We start from the raw sequence: 15,030 nt of genomic DNA, 5'->3' as shown, positions 1-15,030 counted from the left end.
AAACGCTTTGACACGGTGTGTTTCGCGGTGTTCCGACTTCGATGCCCCGGTTGCCGAAATCCAGTTGTCTTTGAATTTCGAGGTGTTCCTTCTTGAGCATGTATGCTTCTGCTACTTGTTCTTCCATCAGACTTCTTCCGCAAAGGGCAAAACGCCGCTTTGACTCTGGTGAGTTTCGCGGTCATTCCGGCTTCCCATTTGCCGGGCCGGTTGCCGTCCAGTTGCCTTTGAATTTCGGGTGATCCCTTCTTGAGCATGTATGCTTCTGCTACTTGTTCTCCATCAGACTTCTTCCGCAAAGGGCAAAACGAGTTTGATTCGGTGAGTTTCGCGGCATTTCCGATTTCGATGCCCCGGTTGCCGAAATCCATTGCCTTTTGAATTTCTGGTGATACCCTCTTTGAGCATGTATGCTTCCTGCTACTTGTTCTCCATCAGACTTCTTCCGCGAACGGCGAAACATTTTGACTCGGTGAGTTTCGCGGCAATTCCGACTTCGATGCCCGGTTGCCGAAATCTAAGTTGCCTTTGAATTTCGGGTGGTCCCTCTTGAGCATGTATGCTTCTGCTACTTGTTCTACATCAGACTTCTTCTGCAAAGGGCGAAACACTTTGACTCGATGAGCAAACTTTTCGCAACATTCCGACTTCGATGCACTGGTTGCCGAAATCCAGTTGCCTTCGAGTTTCGGGTGATCCCTCTTGAGCATGTATGCTTCTGCTACTTGTTCTACATCAGACTTCTTCCGCAAAGGGCAAAACGCTTTGACTCGGTGAGTTTCGCGGCATTCCGGCTTCGATGCCCCGGTTGCCGAAATCCAGTTGCCTTTGAATTTCGGGTGATCCCTCTTCAGCATGTATGCTTCTGCTACTTGTTCTACATCAGACTTCTTCCGCAAACGGTGAAACGCTTTGACTCGGTGCGTTTCGCGGCATTCCCACTTGCATGCCCTGGTTGCCGAAATCAAGTTGCCTTTGAATTTCGGGTGATCCCTCTTGAGCATGTATGCTTCTGCTACTTGTTCTCAATCAGACTTCTTCCGCAAACGGCGTAACGATTTGACTCGGTGAGTTTCGCGGCATTCCATCTTCGATGCCCCGGTTGCCGAAATGCAGTTGCATTTGAATTTCAGGTGATACCCTTTTGAGCATGTATGCTTCCGCTACTTGTTCTCTATCAGACTTCTTCCGCAAACGGCGAAACGCTTTGACTCGGTGAGTTTCGTGGCATTCCGACTTCGATGCCCCGGTTGCCGAAATGCAGTTTCCTTGGAATTTTGGGTGATCCCTCTTGAGGATGTATGCTTCTGCTACTTGTTCTGCATCAGACTTCTTCCGCAAACGGCGAAACTCTTTGACTCGGTGAGTTTCGCGGCATTCCGAATTGCATGCCCTGGCTGCCGAAATCCAGTTGGCTTTGAATGTCGGGTGATCCCTCTTGAGCATGTATTCTTCGGCTACTTGTTCTACATCAGAATTCTTCCGCAAACGGCGAAACGCTTTGACACGGTGTGTTTCGCGGTGTTCCGACTTCGATGCCCCGGTTGCCGAAATCCAGTTGTCTTTGAATTTCAGGTGTTCCTTCTCGAGCATGTATGCTTCTGCTACTTGTTCTACATCAGACTTCTTCCGCAAAGGGCAAAACGCTTTGACTCGGTGAGTTTCGCGGCATTCCGGCTTCGATGCCCCGGTTGCCGAAATCCAGTTGCCTTTGAATTTCGGGTGATCCCTCTTGAGCTTGTATGCTTCTGCTACTTGTTCTACATCAGACTTCTTCAACAAACGGCGAAACGTTTTGACTCGGTGAGTTTCGCGGCATTGCAACTTGCATGCCCTGGTTGCCGAAATCAAGTTGCCTTTGAATTTCGGGTGATCCCTCTTGAGCATGTATGCTTCTGCTACTTGTTCTCCATCAGACTTCTTCCGCAAACGGCGAAACGATTTGATTCGGTGAGTTTCGCGGCATTCCGATTTCGATGCCCCGGTTGCCGAAATCCATTGCCTTTGAATTTCTGGTGATACCCTCTTGAGCATGTATGCTTCCGCTACTTGTTCTCCATCAGACTTCTTCCGCGAACGGCAAAACATTTTGACTCGGTGAGTTTCGCGGCAATCCGACTTCGATACCCCGGTTGCCGAAATCTAGTTGCCTTTGAATTTCGGGTGATCCCTCTTGAGCATGTATGCTTCTGCTACTTGTTCTACATCAGACTTCTTCCGCAAAGGGCGAAACACTTTGACTCGATGAGTTTCGCAACATTCCGACTTCGATGCACTGGGTTGCCGAAATCCAGTTGCCTTCGATTTCGGGTGATCCCTCTTGAGCATGTATGCTTCTGCTACTTGTTCTACATCAGACTTCTTCCGCAAACGGTGAAACACTTTGACTCGGTGAGTTTCGCGCATTCCGACTTAGATGCCTTGGTTGCCGAAATCAAGTTGCCTTTGAATTTCGGGTGATCCCGCTTGAGCATGTATGCTTCTGCTACTTGTTCTCAATCAGACTTCTTCCGCAAAGGCGAAACGATTTGACTCGGTGAGTTTCGCGGCATTCCGACTTCGATGCCCCGGTTGCCGAAATCCAATTGCCTTTGAATTTCCGGTGATCCCTCTTGAGCTTGTATGCTTCTGCTACTTGTTCTACATCAGTCTTCTTCCGCAAACGGCGAAACGCTTTGACTCGGTGAGTTTCGCGGCATTCCGACTTCGATACCCCGGTTGCCGAAATCCAGTTGCCTTTGAATTTCGGGTGATCCCTCTTGAGCATGTATGCTTCGGCTACTTGTTCTACATTAGACTTCTTCCGCAAAGGGCAAAACGCTTTGACTCGGTGAGTTTCGCGGCATTCCGACTTCGATGCCCCGGTTGCCGAAATCCAGTTGCCTTTGAATTTCAGGTGATCCCTTTTGAGCATGTATGCTTCTGCTACTTGTTCTGCATCAGACTTCTTCCGCAAACGGCGAAACGCTTTGACACGGTGTGTTTCGCGGTGTTCCGAATTCGATTCCCCGGTTGCCGAAATCCAGTTGTCTTTGAATTTCAGGTGTTCCTTCTTGAGCATGTATGCTTCTGCTACTTGTTCTACATCATACTTCTTCCGCAAAGGGCAAAATGCTTTGACTCGGTGAGTTTCGCGGCATTCCGACTTCGATGCCCCGGTTGCGGAAATCGAGTTGCCTTTGAATTTCGGGTGATCCCTCTTGAGCATGTATGCTTCTGCTACTTGTTCTACATCAGACTTCTTCCGCGAACGGTGAAACGCTTTGACTCGGTGAGTTTCGCGGCATTCCAACTTGCATGCCCTGGTTGCCGAAATCAAGTTGCCTTTGAATTTCGGGTGATCCCTCTTGAGGATGTATGCTTCTGCTACTTGTTCTCAATCAGACTTCTTCCGCAAACGGCGAAACGATTTGACTCGGTGAGTTTCGCGGCATTCCATCTTCGATGCCCCGGTTGCCGAAATGCAGTTGCATTTGAATTTCAGGTGATACCCTTTTGAGCATGTATGCTTCCGCTACTTGTTCTCCATCAGACTTCTTCCGCAAACGGCGAAACGCTTTGACTCGGTGAGTTTCGTGGCATTCCGACTTCGATGCCCCGGTTGCCGAAATGCAGTTGCCTTGGAATTTTGGGTGATCCCTCTTGAGGATGTATGCTTCTGCTACTTGTTCTGCATCAGACTTCTTCCGCAAACGGCGAAACGCTTTGACTCGGTGAGTTTCGCGGCATTCCGCCTTGCATGCCCTGGCTGCCGAAATCCAGTTGGCTTTGAATGTCGGGTGATCCCTCTTGAGCATGTATTATTCGGCTACTTGTTCTACATCAGAATTCTTCCGCAAACGGCGAAACGCTTTGACACGGTGTGTTTCGCGGTGTTCCGCCTTCGATGCCCCGGTTGCCGAAATCCAGTTGTCTTTGAATTTCAGGTGTTCCTTCTTGAGCATGTATGCTTCTGCTACTTGTTCTACATCAGACTTCTTCCGCAAAGGGCAAAACGCTTTGACTCGGTGAGTTTCGCGGCATTCCAGCTTCGATGCCCCGGTTGCCGAAATCAAGTTGCCTTTGAATTTCGGGTGATCCCTCTTGAGCATGTATGCTTCTGCTACTTGTTCTCAACAGACTTCTTCCGCAAACGGCGACACGATTTGACTCGGTGAGTTTCGCGGCATTCCAACTTCGATGCCCTGGTAGCCGAAATGCAGTTGCCTTTGAATTTCAGGTGATACCCTTTTGAGCATGTATGCTTCTGCTACTTGTTCTACATCAGTCTTCTTCCGCAAACGGCGAAACGCTTTGACACGGTGAGTTTCGCGGCATTCCGACTTCGATGCCCCGGATGCCGAAATCCAGTTGCCTTTGAATTTCGGGTGATCCCTCTTGAGCATGTATGCTTCTGCTACTTGTTCTACATCAGTCTTCTTCCGCAAAGGGCAAAACGCTTTGATTTGGTGAGTTTCGCGGCATTCCGACTTCGATGCCCCGGTTGCCGAAATCCAGTTGCCTTTGAATTTCAGGTGATCCCTCTTGAGCATGTATGCTTCTGCTACTTGTTCTGCATCAGACTTCTTCCGCAAACGGCGAAACGCTTTGACTCGGTGAGTTTCGCGGCATTCCGACTTGCATGCCCCGGCTTCCGAAATCCAGTTGCCTTTGAATTTTGGGTGATCCCTCTTGAGCATGTATGCTTCGGCTACTTGTTCTACATCAGACTTCTTCCGCAAACGGCGAAACGCTTTGACTCGGTGAGTTTCGCGGCATTCCGACTTCGATGCCATGGTTGCCGAAATCCTGTTGCCTTTGAATTTCGGGTGTTCCTTCTTGAGCATGTATGCTTCTGCTACTTGTTCTGCATCAGATTTCTTCCGCGAATGGCGAAACGCTTTGACTCGGTGTGTTTCGCGGCGTTCCGACTTCGATGCCCCGGCTGCCGAAATCTAGTTGCCTTTGAATTTCGGGTGATCCCTCTTGAGCATGTATGCTTCGGCTACTTGTTCTACTTCAGACTTCTTTCGCGAATGGCGAAACGCTTTGACTCGGTGTGTTTCGCGGCGTTCCGACTTCGATGCCCCGGTTGCCGAAATCCAGTTGTCTTTGAATTTCAGGTGTTCCTTCTTGAGCATGTATGCTTCTGCTACTTGTTCTGCATCATACTTCTTCCGCAAAGGGTAAAACGCTATGACTCGGTGAGTTTCGCGGCTTTTCGACTTCGATGCCCCGGTTGCCGAAATTCAGTTGCCTTTGAATTTCAGGTGATACCCTCTTGAGCATGTATGCTTCCGCTACTTCTTCTCCAACAGACTTCTTCTGCAAACGGCGAAACGCTTTGACTTGGTGAGTTTCTCGGCATTCGGACTTCGATGCCCCGGTTGCCGAAATTCAGTTGCCTTTGAATTTCGGGTGATCCCTCTTGAGCATGTATGCTTCTGCTACTTGTTCTACATCAGACTTCTTCCGCAAACGGTGAAACACTTTGACTCATTGAGTTTCGCGACATTCCGACTTCGATGCCCCGGTTGCTGAAATCTAGTTGCCTTTGAATTTCTGGTGATCCCTCTTTAGCTTGTATGCTTCTGCTACTTGTGCTACATCAGACTTCTTCCGCAAAGGGCAAAACGCTTTGACTCGGTGAGTTTCGCGACATTCCGACTTCGATGCCCCGGTTGCCGAAATCCAGTTGCCTTTGAATTTCGGGTGATCCCTCTTGAGCATGTATGCTTCTGCTACTTGTTCTACATCAGAATTCTTCCGCAAATGGCGAAATGCTTTGACTCGGTGAGTTTTACGGCATTCCGACTTCGATGCCCCGGTTGCCGAAATCCAGTTGCCTTTGAATTTTGGGTGTTCCCTCTTGAGCATGTATGCTTCTGCTACTTGTTCTCCATCAAATTTCTTCCACAAACGGCGAAACACTTTGACTCGGTGAGTTTCGCGGCATTCCGACTTCGATGCCCTGGTTGCCGAAATCCAGTTGTCTTTGAATTTCAGGTGTTCCTTCTTGAGCATGTATGCTTCTGCTACTTGTTCTGCATCATACTTCTTACGCAAAGGGCAAAACGCTATGACACGGTGAGTTTCGCGGCTTTCCGACTTCGATGCCCCGGTTGCCGAAATTCAGTTGCCTTTGAATTTCAGGTGATACCCTCTTGAGCATGTATGCTTTCGCTACTTGTTCTCCATCAGACTTCTTCCGCAAACGGCGAAACGCTTTGACTTGGTGAGTTTCTCGGCATTCCGACTTCGATGCCCCGGTTGCCGAAATCAAGTTGCCTTTGAATTTCTGGTGATCCCTCTTGAGCATGTATGCTTCTGCTACTTGTTCTACATCAGACTTCTTCCGCAAACGGTGAAACGCTTTGACTCGGTGAGTTTCGCGACATTCCGACTTCGATGCCCCGGTTGCTGAAATCTAGTTGCCTTTGAATTTCCGGTGATCCCTCTTTAGCTTATATGCTTCTGCTACTTGTGCTACATCAGACTTCTTCCGCAAAGGGCAAAACACTTTGACTCGGTGAGGTTCGCGACATTCCGACTTCGATGCCCCGGTTGCCGAAATCCAGTTGCCTTTGAATTTCGGGTGATCCCTCTTGAGCATGTATGCTTCGGCTACTTGTTCTACATCAGACTTCTTCCGCAAAGGGCAAAACGCTTTGACTCGGTGTGTTTTGCGGTGTTCCGACTTCGATGCCCCGTTTGCTGAAATCCAGTTGTCTTTGAATTTCAGGTGTTCCTTCTTGAGCATGTATGCTTCTGCTACTTGTTCTGCATCATACTTCTTACGCAAAGGGCAAAACGCTATGACACGGTGAGTTTCGCGGCTTTCCGACTTCGATGCCCCGGTTGCCGAAATTCAGTTGCCTTTGAATTTCAGGTGATACCCTCTTGAGCATGTATGCTTTCGCTACTTGTTCTCCATCAGACTTCTTCCGCAAACGGCGAAACGCTTTGACTTGGTGAGTTTCTCGGCATTCCGACTTCGATGCCCCGGTTGCCGAAATTCAGTTGCCTTTGAATTTCGGGTGATCCCTCTTGAGCATGTATGCTTCTGCTACTTGTTCTACATCAGAATTCTTCCGCAAATGGCGAAATGCTTTGACTCGGTGAGTTTCGCGGCATTCCGACTTCGATGCCCCGGTTGCCGAAATCCAGTTGCCTTTGAATTTTGGGTGATCCCTCTTGAGCATGTATGCTTCTGCTACTTGTTCTCCATCAGACTTCTTCCGCAAACGGCAAAACGCTTTGACTCGGTGAGTTTCGCGGCATTCCGACTTCGATGCCCTGGTTGCCGTAATCAAGTTGCCTTTGAATTTCTGGTGATCCCTCTTGAGCATGTATGCTTCTGCTACTTGTTCTCCATCAGACTTCTTCCGCAAACGGCGAAACGCTTTGACTCGGTGAGTTTCGCGGCATTCCGACTTCGATGCCCTGGTTGCCGTAATCAAGTTGCCTTTGAATTTCGGGTGATCCCTCTTGAGCATGTATGCTTCTGCTACTTGTTCTACATCAGACTTCTTCCGCAAACGGTGAAACACTTTGACTCGGTGAGTTTCGCGGCATTCCGACTTCGATGCCCCGGTTGCTGAAATCCAGTTGCCTTTGAATTTCGGGTGATCCCTCTTGAGCATGTATGCTTCTGCTACTTGTTCTACATCAGACTTCTTCCGCAAAGGGAAACGCTTTGACTCGGTGAGTTTCGCGGCATTCCGACTTCGATGCTGAAATCCAGTTGCTTTGAATTTCAGGTGATCTTGAGCATGTATGCTTCTGCTACTTGTTCTACATCAGACTTCTTCGCAAAGGGCGAAACGCTTTGACTCGGTGATTCCGACTTCGATGCCCCGGTTGCCGAAATTCAGTTGCCTTTGAATTTCAGGTGATCCCTCTTGAGCATGTATGCTTTCTGCTACTTGTTCTGCATCAGACTTCTTCCGCAAACGGCGAAACGCTTTGACTCGGTGAGTTTCGCGGCATTCCGACTTCGATGCCCCGGTTGCCGAAATCAGTTGCCTTTGAATTTCGGGTGATCCCTCTTGAGCATGTATGCTTCTGCTACTTGTTCTACATCAGACTTCTTCCGCAAATGGCGAAACGCTTTGACTCGGTGAGTTTCGCGGCATTCCGACTTCGATGCCCCGGTTGCCGAGTTGCCTTTGAATTTCGGGTGATCCCTCTTGAGCATGTATGCTTCTGCTACTTGTTCTACATCAGACTTCTTCCGCAAAGGGCAAAACGCTTTGACTCGGTGAGTTTCGCGGTTTTCCGACTTCGATGCCCCGGTTGCCGAAATCAGTTGCCTTTGAATTTCAGGTGATCCCTCTTGAGCATGTATGCTTCGCTACTTGTTCTCCATCAGACTTCTTCCGCAAACGGCGAAACGCTTTGACTCGGTGAGTTTTCGCGGCATTCCGACTTCGATGCCCCGGTTGCCGAAATCAGTTGCCTTTGAATTTCGGGTGATCCCTCTTGAGCATGTATGCTTCTGCTACTTGTTCTACATCAGACTTCTTCCGCAAACGGCGAAACGCTTTGACTCGGTGAGTTTCGCGGCATTCCGACTTCGATGCCCCGGTTGCCGAAATCCAGTTGCCTTTGAATTTCAGGTGATCCCTCTTGAGCATGTATGCTTCTGCTACTTGTTCTACATCAGACTTCTTCCGCAAACGGCGAAACGCTTTGACTCGGTGAGTTTCGCGGCATTCCGACTTCGATGCCCCGGTTGCCGAAATGCAGTTGCCTTTGAATTTCGGGTGATCCCTCTTGAGCTTGTATGCTTCTGGTACTTGTTCTCCATCAGTCTTCTTCCGCAAACGGCGAAACGCTTTGACTCGGTGAGTTTCGCGGCATTCCGACTTAGATGCCCCGGTTGCCGAAATCTAGTTGCCTTTGAATTTCAGGTGATGCCTCTTGAGCATGTATGCTTGTGCTACTTGTTCTACATCAGACTTCTTCAGCATACGGCGAAACACTTTGACTCGGTGAGATCCGCGGCGTTCCGACTTCGATTCCCCGGCTTCCGAAATCCAGTTGCCTTTGAATTTCGGGTGATCCCTCTTGAGCATGTATGCTTCTGCTACTTGTTCTACATTAGACTTCTTCCGCAAACGGTGAAACGCTTTGACTCGGTGTGTTTCGCGGTGTTCCGACTTCGATACCCCGGTTGCCGAAATCCAGTTGTCTTTGAATTTCAGGTGTTCGTTCTTGAGCATGTATGCTTCTGCTACTTGTTCTGCATCATACTTCTTCCGCAAAGGGAAAACGCTTTGACTCGGTGAGTTTCGCGGCATTCCGACTTCGATGCCCCGGTTGCCGAAATCTAGTTGCCTTGAAATTTCGGGTGATCCGTCTTGAGCATGTATGCTTCTGCTACTTGTTCTCAATCAGACTTCTTCCGCAAACGGCGAAACAATTTGACTCGGTGAGTTTCGCGGCATTCCGAATTCGATGCCCTGGTTGCCAAAATCAAGTTGCCTTTGAATGTCAGGTGATCCCTCTTGAGCATGTATGCTTCCGCTACTTGTTCTACATCAGACTTCTTCCACAAACGGTGAAACGATTTGACTCGGTGAGTTTCGCGGCATTCCGACTTCGATGCCCCGGTTGCCGAAATGCAGTTGCCTTTGAATTTCGGGGGATCCCTCTTGAGCATGTACGCTTCTGCTACTTGTTCTGCATCATACTTCTTCTGCAAATGGCGAAATGCTTTGACTCGGTGAGTTTGACGGCATTCCGACTTCGATGCCCCGGTTGCCGAAATCCAGTTGCCTACGAATTTTGGGTGTTCCCTCTTGAGCATGTATGCTTCTGCTACTTGTTCTACATCAGACTTCTTCCGCAAATGGCGAAACGCTTTGACTCGGTGAGTTTCGCGGCATTTCGAGTTCGATGACCTAGTTGCCGAAATCAAGTTGCCTTTGAATTTCGGGTGATCCCTCTTGAGCATGTATGCTTCTGCTACTTGTTCTCCATCAGACTTCTTCCGCAAACGGCGAAACGCTTTGACTCGATGAGTTTCGCGGCATTCCGACTTGCATGCCGTGGTTGCCGAAATCAAGTTGCCTTTGAATTTCGGGAGATCCCTCGTGAGCATGTATGCTTCTGCTACTTGTTCTCAATCTGACTTCTTCCGCAAACGGCGAAACGATTTGACTTGGTGAGTTTCGCGGCATTCGGACTTCGATGCCCCGGTTGCCGAAATCCAGTTGCCTTTGAATTTCGGGAGATTCCTCTTGAGCTTGTATGCTTCTGCTAATTGTTCTACATCAGTCTTCTTCCGCAAACGCCGAAATGATTTGACTCGGTGAGTTTCGCGGCATTCCGACTTAGATGCCCCTGTTGCCGAAATCTAGTTGCCTTTGAAATTCGGGTGATCCCTCTTGAGCTTGTATATTTCTGCTACTTGTTCTACATCGGTCTTCTTCCGCAAACGGCGAAACGCTTTGACTCGGTGAGTTTCGCGGCATTCCAACTTGCATGCCCCGGTTGCCGAAATCAAGTTGCCTTTGAATTTCGGGAGATCCCTCGTGAGCATGTATGCTTCTGCTACTTGTTCTCAATCAGACTTCTTCCGCAAACGGCGAAACGATTTGACTCGGTGAGTTTCGCGGCATTCGGACTTCGATGCCCCGGTTGCCGAAATCCAGTTGCCTTTGAATTTCGGGAGATTCCTCTTGAGCTTGTATGCTTCTGCTAATTGTTCTACATCAGTCTTCTTCCGCAAATGCCGAAACGATTTGACTCGGTGAGTTTCGCGACATTCCGACTTAGATGCCCCGGTTGCCGAAATCAAGTTGCCTTTGAATTTCGGGTGATCCCTCTTGAGCATGTATGCTTCTGCTACTTGTTCTACATCAGACTTCTTCCGCAAACGGCGAAACGCTTTGACTCGGTGAGTTTCGCGGCATTCCGACTCGCATGCCCTGGTTGCCGAAATCAAGTTGCCTTTGAATTTCGGGTGATCCCTCTTGAGCATGTATGCTTCTGCTACTTGTTCTACATCAGACTTCTTCCGCAAAGGGCCAAACGCTTTGACTCGGTGAGTTTCGCGGCATTCCGACTTCGATGCCCCTGGTTGCCGAAATCAGTTGCCTTTGAATTTCGGGTGATCCCTCTTGAGCATGTATGCTTCTGCTACTTGTTCTACATCAGACTTCTTCCGCAAAGGGCGAAACGCTTTTGACTCGGTGAGTTTCGCGGCATTCCGACTTCGATGCCCCGGTTGCCGAAATCCAGTTGCCTTTGAATTTCGGGTGATCCCTCTTGAGCATGTATGCTTCTGCTACTTGTTCTACATCAGACTTCTTCCGCAAACGGCGAAACGCTTTGACTCGGTGAGTTTCGCGGCATTCCGACTTGCATGCCCCGGTTGCCGAAATCAAGTTGCCTTTGAATTTCGGGTGATCCCTCTTGAGCATGTATGCTTCTGCTACTTGTTTCTCATCAGACTTCTTCCGCAAACGCGAAACGCTTTGACTCGGTGAGTTTCGCGGCATTCCGACTTCGATGCCCCGGTTGCCGAAATCCAGTTGCCTTTGAATTTCGGGTGATCCCTCTTGAGCATGTATGCTTCTGCTACTTGTTCTGACATTCAGACTTCTTCCGCAAACGGCGAAACGATTTGACTCGGTGAGTTTCGCTTGGCATTCTGACTTCGATGCCCCTGGTTGCCAAAATTGCCAGTTGCCTTTGAAATTTTCAGGTGATCCCTCTTGAGCTTGTATGCTTCTGCTACTTGTTCTACATCAGTCTTCTTCCGCAAACGGCGAAACGCTTTGACTCGGTGAGTTTCGCGGCATTCCGACTTGCATGCCCCGGTTGCCGAAATCAAGTTGCCTTTGAATTTCGGGAGATCCCTCGTGAGCATGTATGCTTCTGCTACTTGTTCTCAATCAGACTTCTTCCGCAAACGGCGAAACGATTTGACTCGGTGAGTTTCGCGGCATTCGGACTTCGATGCCCCGGTTGCCGAAATCCAGTTGCCTTTGAATTTCGGGAGATTCCTCTTGAGCTTGTATGCTTCTGCTAATTGTTCTACATCAGTCTTCTTCCGCAAACGCCGAAACGATTTGACTCGGTGAGTTTCGCGGCATTCCGACTTAGATGCCCCTGTTGCCGAAATCTAGTTGCCTTTGAAATTCGGGTGATCCCTCTTGAGCTTGTATGTTTCTGCTACTTGTTCTACATCAGTCTTCTTCCGCAAACGTCGAAACGCTTTGACTCGGTGAGTTTCGCGGTATTCCGACTTAGATGCCTCGGTTGCCGAAATCTAGTTGCCTTTGAATTTAAGGTGATGCCTCTTGAGCATGTATGCTTCTGCTACTTGTTCTGCATCAGACTTCTTCCGCAAACGGCGAAACACTTTGACTCGGTGAGTTTCGCGGCATTCCGACTTAGATGCCCCGGTTTACGAAATCCAGTTGGTTTTGAATTTCAGGTGATGCCTCTTGAGCATGTATGCTTCTTCTACTTGTTCTACATCAGACTTCTTCCGCAAACGACGAAACACTTTGACTGGGTGAGTTTCGTGGCATTCCGACTTCGATGCCCTGGTTGCCGAAATCCAGTTGCCTTTTAATTTCGGGTGTTCCCTCTTGAGCATGTATGCTTCTCCTACTTGTTCTGCATCAAACTTTCTTCCGCAAAGGACAAAACGCTTTGACTCGGTGAGTTTCGCGGCATTCCGACTTTGATGCCCCGGTTGCCGAAATCCAGTTGCCTTTGAATTTCGGGTGATCCCTCTTGAGCATGTATGCTTCGGCTACTCGTTCTACATCAAACTTCTTCCGCAAAAGACAAAACGCTTTGACTCGGTAAGTTTCGCGGCATTGCGACTTCGATGCCCCGGTTGCCGAAATCCACTTGTCTTTTAATTTCAGGTGTTCCCTCTTGAGCATGTATGCTACTGCTACTTGTTCTCCATCAGACTTCTTCCGCAAACGGCCAAACGCTTTGACTCGGTGAGTTTCGCGGCCTTCCGACTTCGATGCCCCAGTTTCCGAAATCCACTTGTCTTTGAATTTCGGGTGATCCCTCTTGAGCTTGCATGCTTCTGCTACTTGTTCTACATCAGTCTTCTTCCGCAAACGGTGAAACGCTTTGACTCGGTGAGTTTCGCGGCATTCCGACTTAGATGCCGCGGTTTCCGAAATCTAGTTGCCTTTGAATTTCAGGTGATGCCTCTTGAGCATGTATGCTTCTGCTACTTGTTCTACATCAGACTTCTTCCGCAAACGGCGAAACCCTTTGACACGGTGAGTTTCGCGACATTCCGACTTCGATGCCCTGGTTGCCAAAATCCAGTTGCCTTTGAATTTCGGGTGTTCCCTCTTGAGCATGTATGGTTCTGCTACTTGTTCTGCATCAGAGTTCTTCCGCAAAGGACAAAACGCTTTGATTCGGTGAGTTTCACGGCATTCCGACTTCGATGCCCCGGTTGCCGAAATCCAGTTACCTTTGAATTTCGGGTGATCCCTCTTGAGCATGTATGCTTCGGCTACTTGTTCTCCATCAGTCTTCTTCCGCAAACGGCGAAACGCTTTGACTCGGTGAGTTTTGCGGCATTCCGACTTAGATGCCCCGGTTGCCGAAATCTAGTTGCCTTTGAATTTCAGGTGATGCCTCTTGAACATGTATGCTTCTGCTACTTGTTCTACATCAGACTTCTTCCGCAAACGGTGAAACACTTTAACTCGGTGAGTTTCGCGGCATTCCGACTTAGATGCCCCGATTTCCGAAATCCAGTTGGTTTTCAATTTCAGGTGATGCTTCTTGAGCATGTATGCTTCTGCTACTTGTTCTACATCAGACTTCTTCCGCAAACGGCGAAACCCTTTGACTCGGTGACTTTCGCGGCATTCCGACTTCGATGCCCTGGTTGCCAAAATCCAGTTGCCTTTGAATTTCGGATGTTCCCTCTTGAGCATGTATGCTTCTGCTACTTGTTCTACATCAGACTTCTTCCGCAAACGATGAAACACTTTGACTCGGTGAGTTTCGCGACAATCCCACTTCGATGCCCCGGTTGCCGAAATCCAGTTGGCTTTGAATTTCAGGTGATCCCTCTTGAGCTTGTATGCTTCGGCTACTTGTTCTACATCAGACTTCTTCCGCGAATGGCAAAACGCTTTGACTCGGTGTGTTTCGCGGCATTCCGACTTAGATGCCCCGGTTGCCGAAATCTAGTTGCCTTTGAATTTCAGGTGATGCCTCTTGAGCATGTATGCTTCTGCTACTTGTTCTACATCAGACTTCTTCCGCAGATGGCGAAAAACTTTGACTCGATGAGTTTCGCGGCATTCCGACTTCGATGCTCTGGTTGCCAAAATCCAGTTGCCTTTAAATTTCGGGTGTTCCCTCTTGAGCATGTAAGCTTCTGCTACTTGTTCTGCATCAAACTTTCTTCCGCAAAGGACAAAACGCTTTGACTCGGTGAGTTTCGCGGCATTCCGACTTTGATGCCCCGGTTGCCGAAATCCAGTTGCCTCTTGAGCATGTATGCTTCGGCTACTTGTTCTCCATCAGTCTTCTTTCGCAAACGGCGAAACGCTTTGACTCGATGAGTTTTGCGGCATTCCGACTTAGATGCCCTGGTTGCCGAAATCTAGTTGCCTTTGAATTTCAGGTGATGCCTCTTGAACATGTATGCTTCTGCTACTTGTTCTACATCAGACTTCTTCCGCAAACGGTGAAACACTTTAACTCGGTGAGTTTCGCGGCATTCCGACTTAGATGCCTCGGTTTCCGAAATCCAGTTGGTTTTCAATTTCAGGTGATGCTTCTTGAGCATGTATGTTTCTGCTACTTGTTCTACATCAGACTTCTTCCGCAAACGGCGAAACCCTTTGACTCGGTGACTTTCGCGGCATTCCGACTTCGATGCCCTGGTTGCCAAAATCCAGTTGCCTTTGAATTTCGGATGTTCCCTCTTGAGCATGTATGCTTCTGCTACTTGTTCTACATCAGACTTCTTCCGCAAACGATGAAACACTTTGACTCGGTGAGTTTCGCGACAATCCCACTTCGATGCCCCGGTTGCCG

The sequence above is a fragment of the Populus alba genome, chromosome 18 (genome assembly GCF_005239225.2).
Source record: "Populus alba chromosome 18, ASM523922v2, whole genome shotgun sequence".
Classification (NCBI taxonomy): Eukaryota; Viridiplantae; Streptophyta; class Magnoliopsida; order Malpighiales; family Salicaceae; genus Populus; species Populus alba.
Note: the sequence above shows the minus strand (reverse complement) of the source record.